Here is a 12,106-nt window from a genome sequence, read left to right as displayed (position 1 = left end):
ATTCACAGATAGACACCAATTTCTCTAATTTTAAATCTTTTTGCAAATTATTCCATGCCAAAGGTCCAAAATAGGAAAATGCAGTTTTCCCCAGTTCAGTAAAAACTCTAGGTACATTTAAAAGCAAACTGAAGAGCGCAACTGGTAACTGCCAGAACTAACACAAAGAAGAGTAGATTTATAAGATGAATTAATTTCTACTTTTTATAGTGTTTGTTTTAATTTGAGGCTTGAAATACCTCATTTAGCTATATCTTGGGACCCTATTATAATTTAGTTTTGATTTTTTTTTTCCGTCACACTTCAACTTCCACTTCCACTTCAAGCAAGCATCTTCACCTCTCTTCTGTTGAAAACTCCAATCCACATCATCTGTATTTGAGGTAGTTTAGTTGCATTAAAACTGTGACCATTGCATTTCGATGCACTCGCTATTTTTAATAGACATAAGTGAAGCACAAACACCCAAACATTCAGTGCAATTGCACACTCTATGTGCACATATAATTGCACACAGAATCGTCTGTTACGGTAATGCATTCTGTATGGTGCTTATCTGGAAATCTCGAAGATGTTTTTATTTAGCTGTGTGTAATTACAGATGCCCAACTACAGCTGTCCTCATCCCACATTAGCAATATTTTTTGTATGAATATTAAGTTTATTGATAAAAATAAAGCATGCTGTTGAGCCGGTAGTACTGTCATAAAATATGAGGGGTGGATTGAGTGCAATTTGTGCACTGTGAATCCTTTGGGGTCAAAGACAGTGTGAACTATCGAGGAACTGTGGATTAGATGGTGTGTGTTTGTACATGTACAGCTATTGTGCAATGTGACAGCTGCTGCTACAGAATTTTACTGGCAAATCATTCCACTGGCAGTTCACTCCAGAAAGTGGACAGAGCTTTAGATTTGTTCAACATGTTGTTATTAATACCCGTTGGTGATGTGTTCAAATTTGACTCAATTGAGTCTCCCCAGTGGATGATATAATGATATGCCAGACAGTGTAACATCTGGAAACTACATGTTTCTAAGGAAATTCCTCTAAAACCAGGAAAGGCTGACATTCAATATTCTGGAGTCAATATTACAATATTACAAAAAAAACTGTTGGGAATGAAGAATGACTTTAGACTTCTGTGGTGGTGTTTAAATACTTCAGACCACAGAAGTGCTCTGTTCTGGAGCCAGGCAGGATCTAAAGTGGCAAATCCTTTTCAGAGGTGTGTCCATATGTCAACCGTTTCCTTCTCCTGTAGGCTATATAACAGGTGTCTACATGTTCTGTTTTATTTTTTTTATTATTTTTTATTTTTTATTTTTTATGCCTTAGAGTTTGAAATTGTACGGCACAGTTTATGCCTCTCTTTTATGAGACAGCTGTATATTTATTCAATGATACATAGATAATAGGGTGGTTTATATGTATATATATATATATATATATATATATATATATATATATATATATATATATATACACACACACATATACTGTATATATACATACGTACTGTACATACATATAGTCTTTCCTATGTTTATGGCAGATAGAAATGTTCTGAATTATGTGAATGTTACACTCAAATGTTATGGAAAGTTTCTGTGAATAACATCACGTTATAACTGGAGCAGGGATTATTTGTTTACTTTTACTTTGTTGTATTGTGTAACCAATTATATTTATTTTGCATATACTGTATACACAATAATGTATATGAATATGAATATGATCAGTGTAAGGGCAAACTCTAATTACAAACATGAAATGCATGTTAAACATGAACATTGTGAGTTTGAGGTTGAACTGTGTTTGAGGTTGAACTGTGTTTGAGGTTGAGACTTTTGATCTCCTATTTGTAGTCTAGTGTTGACTTGGTGGTATGAGAAATCATCCAACTTTGACCCTGAAAGCATCTCAAGAGTAACTGAGATTTATTTGGAAGTAGTCTGAGCGTTGAAGCTTTAGGTTGAGGTTTGTGTAAATTCAAACACAAAGTACCCGACCCTGTACTCTCAATAGTAAGTAGCGGAAATGGTTCTTTAGAGCAGTACCAAAGAAAAACTATTTTTTGCATAGGACTACATTATAATGATATTTCCACTGTAAACCAAAGCTACTTTAGGGGATTCAAATCTATATTGTAACAAATAATTCATAACAATTATTAACATAACATTTATTAAGTCTCTCTGTTTTCCAATACTGTATATTCACTGTTATAATACCGACCGACAAGTTTTAATCCGACATGCTCTTTGTGTGGCCTTGAAGCGTACATCTAAATATATTAAGTGCTAAAGATGCACACGACTGTCCTTCTTCATAATTGACTGTCTGACTTGATCAGACTAAATATGTGCAAAGCCTGCTTCTCTGATGTTCATCAACACTTTGTTGGTCATGGATGTGTCCGATACAGAAAACCTGTTCGGCTCATTAGATGCATCAGCAAATCCACTTCCTCTCTGAATTTACTGTAGGCTAAGATAAGGTTAGAGCTATTAGCAGATTGGTTTTTAATTAAAAATGTGCATGATTTTAATATGCATGAAGCGTTAATTCCGAGACTGATAAATATAACTTAACAAATACAGTGTTTATTCCGTTCTAAAAGAATTCACATAAATGTTCTTTGAAAAACTGAAACTCTTCCATGTACGCTTAAAATTTTTAGCGCATATCAAAATAGTGACCTGTTCTTTATTGGCTTTGTCAATATTTGTTGTTAAACAAATATTCTGTAAAATTTATTGCTGGTGTGTCTTTGTGATGAGTAACGAAAAACAATCTGCATATAATTTAGCCACAAACAGCAGACATCCATAAAACTTTTTTGATGATGTTACTCCTTATACAGTATGTTCTACCACTTGATCAGAAAAGTTACACTATCTTCTCGTGCATTCTTTTATTTTCCCAGAAAGCAATACTCCACACCACAATCGCTGGAAGCTTTCTCTTGTCATTTGTAATGTCTATACCTACGGTATACCAGTAGCAACACCAGAGTGAATGAAATCCCTAACCAAATTAGAAGCCATAAATGTTAATGATCAGCATTTTGAATCCATGGAAAGTACCTTAGCTGCTGAAAATCCTCCAAGTCAGCTTTCTTTCCTAAAAGCATATTGGCTACTGGACTTATTTCCATTTTGTAACTCCATTATCATATAATATGCATTTGGCTCTACAGACTCTTCCTGCATGGAAGCAGAAGGTGATGCTCTGCCTAGCCACACTGTCTTGAAAAACAGACAGGCAATAGTGTGATTGGCCTGAGCTGCTCTGGCCTGAGCACATTTCGGTTCATCCTTCTACTGAGACCCAGTTTCGTGTGTCCACACTGTCTTTCTTTTGGCAATTAAGACACAGAGCCAGCATCTATGCTGATCTGGTTGTTGTGCTCTGTGTTTCATATTAATATCCTCTGTGGTTGCAGTTGGAGCAGTTTTGCTAAGCACTCAAAAGTCAACTACCCGAATTCGAGACTGTTATGACACTCTTGTGTTCATATTATGTTATCATTTTATTACCACTCTGGAAAAAAAATTCATCATGCTCCTCAAACCATTTTTTTAAACAATTTTAGTAGTTGGCAGGTTCTCCTGTCAGAGCCACTGCTATCAGGGAACACAGTTGCCATGAATGAGTGTGTACCTGGTCTGCAGCAATGTTTATGTACTGTAGGTGGTACATGTCAAAGTTACATCAACATAAATGCCAGGATCTAAGCTTTCCCAGCAGAACATTTTCCAGAGCATCACACTTCCTCTCCCAATTTGCCTTCTTCCCATAATGCATCAGTATCTAATTGATTGTTTTCTGTATTCGTAAATCATTACAGGTATTCTTAGACTTCTTTGTAAGCTGAGTAATGATTAATTGTAAGCTACCCTCATCTCAGACTAAAACCAGTCTGGCTCTCATCAACAAGGCATTTCTGCCTACAAAACTAGTGCTCTCTCTGTGTTCTTTTTAAAGTATCGAGACTGTTGTGTGTACATGTTTGAAAATCCCAGGAGATCTTTCAGCACTTTCGGCACCAACAACCATGCCACAGATCATTGAGATCCTGTCAACCAAGAACAGGCATGTAAGGCCACAGTAGACACAGGCTCACCAAAACTGGGTAGCTACTGTAAAGACTGAAAAACAAAAAGATTATTTTCCATAGTCAAAGTTACTGAAATGAATATTTTTCCAATTCTGATGTTTTTTGTGTGATTATACACTGAAACTTTTGTCCAATATCTATGTGAATTTATTTATTGTGTTGCTGCCACGTGATTGGCTGGAACATCAATGTCCTACTTTCACTTCTGTAGAGTACGTGCAAGCAGTTCACTTTAGGCTCTGAGACAGGCTGCAGGATGTAGACTATATTTGATTACAAGCCAGTATCTTTGACACAGATTAACACTCAGCGATCTGGTCTGCCTTAAAGGGTCATTTGCACATCGTTGCCAGGAAGTGGCTGCACTTGGGCCAGGCTTGGCATAGCACAGGAGGAGGGGTACGTTAAATAATCACAGTTGCACGCATTTCATAGGGAACTCAGTAGATTCCACAGTGAAATGATACCAGATTTAGGTACAACTTAATGTCTTTAGAACGTGGGACCAGATAGAAAGATAAATTATAAAATACACAAGAAATGATGCTTAATGTAGAATGCCAATGTGTGTGCAAGTTGGTTTAACAAAGGAAACAAGAAAAGATGTGTGAATGGTTTACCTCACCCGCAGGTTTTTACAGAAGTGTGACTGGCTTGTGTTGTGTTGCTTTGTATTCTTAAAATGTTCAGTTGCCTGCTGAAAATTGGCACACACTGTGTACAGTTCAGTAACACATTAGCTCTATTTTGATAGGAAAAAAGCAGTGATGCACATTTTCTAGTAGTTCATACATGAAGTTAATTACCCTTTTTTTTGTTCCGGACATTACCTCATCCTTATTTATACTATTACATTTACAAGTAGATTTAATGATCAATTATCCATTATCTTTGTTGGAAGGAAGAGTAAAACTGTTTACTGGTTACACACTTTATACACAAGGATTTCATTTTAGAGTTCTTATGAAATGTTAATATTCATATTATAGTGTAAGACTTTTCAGTTGAAAGAAAGGTTCTGAAGTAGTTGCATTGCCATGTGTGCTGAATCGACTCAAATAAAAACGGTAAGTGCTTGTTGGCGCTTAATAATGCAAGACAAGAAAAACAAGAAGGACATGAAGGCAAGAGCGTTAATTGCCATCTTTTACAGGGAACAAATATCTGTTACGGGTTTAAGAGCACATTTCACAGTTCATTCCTGTCTAACTGGTACACTTAACACGCCTTATAGGAAGTGTTTACTACAGTTGCTCTCTTGTATGTACTGTATCTGCCTTTAATTTTAACCCTGTAATCTTTCAGGACTGATCACTAGGTGCAGAATCGCATTCTCCATTCTCATGAACACATACCTGTCTGTTTAGTCTTTATATAGTTACTGAATAAGATACTTTACCATGAATAGTTCTTAGATTTAGATGGTTTGGACAAGTACAGAGGAGTGAGATGGTTATTTTGGAAGAAGGATGTTGGAGATGGAGCTGCCATGTAAGAAGGTCAAGAGGAAGGCCAAAGAGGAGATATATGAATGTGTTGAAAGAGGACATGCAGGTCATTAGTGTGAGAGTAGAGGATACCGAGGATTGAGTTGATTCGCAGATGATTCGCTGTGGTGACCCATAGCAATAAAAAATATATATTAATTAATTAATTATATATTTTTTAATTTAAAATAAATAAATACCAGCAATACTTGTCCAATTATATTAACGTCTGTTGTATAACATCAAATATATTGCCTCGCTTTTATTTGTATGTGTGAATGTAGAGTATATTACAGCACTATGCAAAAGTCAGAGACCACCCATCAATCAGGGCCATTCAGTACTTTACTGTTAATTATTTGGTGCCAATCAATGTACAGTACATTTATTCCATTTTCAGTAAAACATCCTTTCATAATATCTTTTTGCAGGCTATGTTTGATCTTACAAATAAAATATGTACAGTATGTAACAGTACTCTTTGTACTGTTGAATAACTTACATTACTATCACATTTGCGTGCCTTGTTTTACCTCCTTTTTTATTTATATTTTTTTAAACCCATTGTATGTACCATCAGTGGTATTGTGGCATCCTAGGCTTTCCTTCTCAATGTTATCTGTTTAGCAGAACCAAGTAACATGTCAGCTGGGTGTTTTTAAACTGCCTTCCTGACCTGGGCACTGTACCAACTACTGTAACATCATTACAGAACTGACCCGGTGCATCAATGTTCAATTTATTTCAATATCAACCCTAATTCATAAGCAAGCTAATCCAATTGTACAGTGTTTATCACTTTTTTGTGGCTGGACATCATGTGACATCATGCACCTCATCATACCAGCACTGTCTTATGAAATGAAATGCACCAAGGTCATAAATATTGTAACATGCAGTTAGAATACAGTGGCTTCTACAGCATTAAAAGAGTACAATTTCCCTCTAGATTGAAAAGATGAATCTTACATGAGACTTCGGGACCTGAGTGTTATTGATTGGTCTTTTTTCTACACTTAAATGTGGATTCTTTAACCACATTATTCCATTTGTAACCAAAGCCTGGTGTTGTTTCTTGGAACAGAGTTTGTGTGTAATTTTATATTCTGTGGAGTGAGCAGAATTCAGTGTGCAGGAACGTCTCAAAAAAAGGCCATCACTGCCTCAACTAGATAGCAGTTCACCCACAGAACAATTTCCTTGCTTCTGTGATCACCCTTTAAGAGCACTTTACATATTTAAAGCAATTGTGGGCTGGGGCCAAAAGCACATTCTTCAGATTGCATTACTTAAGTATGCAAGTTATTGATTGCAATAATCTGTTGATCTCCAAAGTGTTTTGAGCTGACTTCTGTAAAATCTAAACATAGAGCTTCTCCTATTGTACCTTCCTATACAGCTAGTGCACAAAGTCCATATTAAAAATATCTGCAAAAAAAAAATGCTAATTATGTCCTAAATTAATTTATACTTATTAAGAAAGTGACACGTGACGGAGTGATACAACACCTGGAACCTATTGCGTGCAAATTGCAATTTCAGAAACTGATATAAAGGGTTTTTTTTTTTAAATACTTATTTCTTACACTAATTCACACATATAATTGAAGCATTCAGGATATTCTTTCAACCCATCATGTGATTGGGTTGTGATTTGTCTTGACTGAATCGATTACGTAAGGAAAACATTTTGATGTGCTTTTATAAGAGAATAACGCATGGTTTGCGCAACAACCCACTAACTATTTAACACTTTGCCAACACTAACACTTTCTATTTATATTTAAACAAATCAACTAATTATTGGCAATAATGAAATTATTCTGGAAATAAAAAAGAAGACATGAATCACGATGGGGGTTTAAGATTAAAGCAAACTACATCAGACTACTTCAACTGTTGTAAGATTGTAAGAGTAAATCTGTCTGGTGAAGTTGATGCTAAAATCTATGGAATAAAAACACTGTCAATAATAATCGTACGTAATTCAAAGCATTTGTGTGTAATTTTTAATTTTGCGGAGTTGGATCCCAAAATTTACGGCCACGACAGTTTACAGATACGAGATTTTGTGTGTTTGTTCAAATACAACTCCAAAATGTACGACTATGACAGTTTACACAAAAAACGCTTGTTTTCACAACACCTTTTTTTCACACATGAAAACGGTCTGCAAAACAACTGTCAAAAATACGTCATCACGTTCACAGACATTACTATCCGAGTTAAGATGAATCGATTCCACGAAGTGCGTATGCGCCCGCCCTCTTTTAAACCACTGCCGCCAAAATGGCGGATCAGCAGCCAAGCGCTCACTCATCGTCAGTGTTGTATAAAGTATTAGAAAGCAATACTTGAGTAAAAGTACAAGTATGATACTAGAAAAAGACATTGGTAGAAGTGAAAGTCACCTTTTAGAATACTACTCAAGTAAAAGTCTTAAAGTATCTGATCTTTACTGTACTTAAGTATCAAAAGTCATTTTCTGATATTTAATGTACTTAAGTGTTTGAAGTAAAAGTAAAAAGTAAAATTTCAGTGATTTTCGGTAGGCATAAGAGCAGGGGCGGTTCTAGGGTTTCATCTTTAGGGGGTTTTAGCCCTCAGTAAGAATTTAAAACAAGAAGAGTTTTATATTATATATTTTATGACTACATATTAAGCCAAAAGTTATGGTATTATTTAATGGCAAAAGTGAACACCAAAATTTTATGCATGATGTAATGATGCCAGTCTTGACTCAAATCAGTTCATGTATGTGTGTATTCTCTACAAACAGTGTGTCCAATGAATGCAGTCATTAGTAAACTTATATTCACAAAGACCAAATCCATAAATGTTATTTTTATTTAGTATTGTATAGATTGTTTGCATTAATATTTTGTTTGTGCTACAACTCTGGTAATAAGAATAGTGACATTTCACTGCTTTTGGTAGCTGTATTTGCAGCTTTCCGATTAACGTTATACATTAACGCCTCCAGCTCTGACTGCGCTTGCACGCTGCGCGTACCTGTGCTTCTCTGTACAGCGTGCAATGCAATCTAGGAGCAGTGATTCACCAAACCTCCCTTATTGCAGTCACACACATTTCTTCTGATTTTATTTTGTAGTAACTAAGATGCTTAGTGGAAATATAATGGAGTAAAAGTATACATTTTATCTAGGAAATGTAGTGGAGTAAAAGTGAAAGTTGACATAAATTTAAATAGCGAAGTAAAGTACAGATACGTGACATTTCTACTTAAGTACAGTAACAAAGTATTTTTACTCCGTTACATTACAACACTGCTCATCGTCTCAGGTAAGTTGGTTTTTCCTTCCAAATTCGGACATGTTTAAGGGTTAGTTATCACTAATAACAGAGAGGAGTAATATTACAGAGATAGGTTAACTATAGTAAGTAAGATTAGCTCTCAGAGTAAGGTTACATTAGGTGCTTAAAGAATACAGCTGTTTAGGAGGTCATCACTGCAGTCTGTAGCGTGATGAAATAGGCCTACATAAAAGAATTAGCAATTTTAAGTGTTAACTTACTAACAGCTGTGTACATGCACTGGAATACACAGGTCATGCAATATAAGTGTTCACTGCTTAAGTGTTAAAGTCATATTTTATTGTTTATCAGGTTCCATTAGGTGACATCTTGCACTCAGCCCTGAATCTGGTGTCGATGCTGACCAACATCTTAAGTGTTGGACAACAGAAAATGGGGAACCAGTCCAATATCAGTGGACAGTCAGCACAAGAAAGAATGTCCAAGTCAAATGGGCAGTCAGTGCAGCAGGAAATGGCTAGGTGTGAGGTGTGTGTGTCTTTTATGTAGGCCTATCTCATCACGCTACAGACTGCAGTGATGTGCCTCCTAAGCACCTAATGTAACCTTACTCTGAGAGCTAATCTTACTTACTATAGTTAACCTATCTCTGTAATATTACTCCTCTCTGTTATTAGTGAGAACTAACCCTTAAACATGTCCGAATTTGGAAGGAAAAACCAACTTACCTGAGACGATGAGTGAGCGCTTGGCTGTTGATCCGCCATTTTGGCGCCAGTGGTTTAAAAGAGGGCGGGGCCCATGCGCACTTCGTGGAATCGATTCATCTTCCCTCGGATAGTAATGCCTGTGAACGTTACGACGTATTTTTGACAGTTGTTTCGCAGACCGTTTTCGTGTGTGAAAAAGAGGTGTTGTGAAAACAAGCGTTGTGTCTGTAAACTGTCATAGTCGTACATTTTGGAGTTGTATTTGAACAAACACACAATCTCGTATCTGTAAACTGTCGTGGCCGTAAATTTTGGGATCCAACTCCGCAAAATTAAAAATTACACACAAATGCTTTGAATTACGTACGATTATTATTGGCAGTGTTTTTATTCCATAAAATCACTATCTCTAATGTTGTACTTCTACTTGTATCTGACTCAGTTGCACACTTAAACCTCTAACCTTTCCCCCAATGGATGAACAAAGGTTAGTACAACCAGAACAAAGTAGGTCACAAACGCAAACACGCGAAAACAAGAACATGTTGGATGCATTTAAAATAAATGTTCAAAAAGCCCTAAAGAAAAGACACGTGTAAATATTTGGTTGTTTTATTATTATTACATATCATTTATCATGTTTTTGGCATTTAGCCAAAAGTTAACTGCCGAAAAAACCTACTACATTGTCTGAAGGGAATTTAATGCAAGTCCAACCTTGTTCCTGAAAATCTACTTGCCATTCCAAATATAACAACACACCTAATCCAACTAAGCAAGGTGTTCAGAAGCTTTTGAACACTACAGAAAGGTGTGTTACTTCAAGTAGGGTTGAAACCAAACTGCTGAAGATTCCTGATCTACTGGTGACAGCACTATAATTACAAAATGCAACTTTATAAAACTATATAAGATGGTTTCACTTTTGTGGTGTTCACTGAAATGAGTGTTGTAACTCGTGGATTAGGCACATTTACTTCACTTCTTTATAAGCCATAAAAAAATTTTTTTTCTGAACAGAACATTTGAAATAAAAACTTATCTAAAAAACTAAGCCTGTATTCATCAGCTTTTGCTTTGTACATTCAACAACAGATTCTGGCTGTGTGCAATTTTCTGGTCTCTTCTGGTTCTTTGTGTATGTTACGTTATATGGTGGGTGTATGTGTTTGCAGTCTTGTGGCTTTATGCTCAACTTAGAAGACTGCTGACAGAATTCCCTAAACAGGCTCTCTAACTAATTTCTTTTCAGTGAACCACACTGTCAATTTGTTAAAAAAGTGCTTATTTAAAGAGACCTTGAATGTCCTATGGTGCCCAGGCAGTCTTGCCAGAACTTGATTAGTAGGCCGCAAAAGGATAGAGAGCTTCTGCTCGAAGACCATATGAGGCCAGGGAATGTGGTAGGGCATGTTTTCTGGAGTTGTTTTGACAACGTACAACGGTGACAATCACTGGCTTCTTGTAATGTCACACAGATGAGTTGGTAGCCACTGATTCTGTATTGCTGAATAGCTGTCAGAGCAGCGCTTTGTCCAAATGGTATGACACTTTACTGACAACGTCATTAACATCACTTAGTGGCTTATGGAAATTTGTGTAGCCCCCAGTCGATGGTAAAGTGGAAGTAATTGATTGTGGTACTGAAGTATGGAAGTAATTGATTGTGGTAGGTATACAGTGTTCCATGGTGGTACGTTTCAGTCATTCTTCTAGATCTTATATGTCTATTGCTGTTCCATTTGAAGTACTATAAGGTGCCACTGACATGTCAGCGATGTTATGTCAGCAATGACCCACACCCTAAATAACTGCATTATGATTCGTGAAGGTGTAAATAGGATTCTAGCATACATTTAGTCTGGCATACATTTCCATTACATGTTCCTGTAAATGTCAGGTGTCAGTGATGTGTCATCAATTCCACCGTGTTCTTGTACTAAAACAAGCAGTGCCATCAGGAAAGAAGCTATGCAGGCAGATTTATGCTTCTAAACAGAAACAGCATTTGCAGCTCCTGATGGGATTGGTGGAATTGTGTATCGGATTTGAATAAACAAAACAGCCACATGTGCAGGTGCTGTGGTCTGGAGAAGGTAGTCATGACCTATGCTATCTATGCAGAACACAAACTGTCCAGAAAAATAGACTTCAGCTACCATATGGACATTTAGATGTTTGCTGTGTGACAAGACCTTTCCCAGAAATGATATATGTCACCTGTCACACTGCTACAGATGAGAAGGCAAACAGCAAACTCTTAGAGAATTGTGTGTCTGTATTTTCTGTATTGACTATATTATTACTGCTCGGTTTTGTTTTTAATTATTCTTTGTATCTTCAGGCATAGCATGTGTACTCTGTCAGGTTGTTGAAACTTATGACCATCCCCAAAAGAACAGTCCATGCCAAAAGACTAATTAGTATGAGTTAGCCAGCCAACAATCCCCTTTTCTCAACACATGTATCAAATGCTGCTTTGTATTGGACTGGGAATCTAAACTCCTCTG

At 36.4% G+C, this 12,106-nt stretch overlaps 1 protein-coding gene across 3 annotated transcripts in view; it reads left to right on the top strand.

Annotated features, from left to right (window-relative positions):
* Positions 1-12,106, top strand: part of ptgir (prostaglandin I2 receptor) — a 28,853-nt gene that overhangs the window by 10,078 nt on the left and 6,669 nt on the right. The gene's annotated exons all lie outside the window — the stretch shown is intronic.

The sequence above is a fragment of the Tachysurus fulvidraco genome, chromosome 11 (genome assembly GCF_022655615.1).
Source record: "Tachysurus fulvidraco isolate hzauxx_2018 chromosome 11, HZAU_PFXX_2.0, whole genome shotgun sequence".
NCBI lineage: Eukaryota > Metazoa > Chordata > Actinopteri > Siluriformes > Bagridae > Tachysurus > Tachysurus fulvidraco.
Note: the sequence above shows the minus strand (reverse complement) of the source record. Positions and strands in the feature narration are given on the sequence as shown.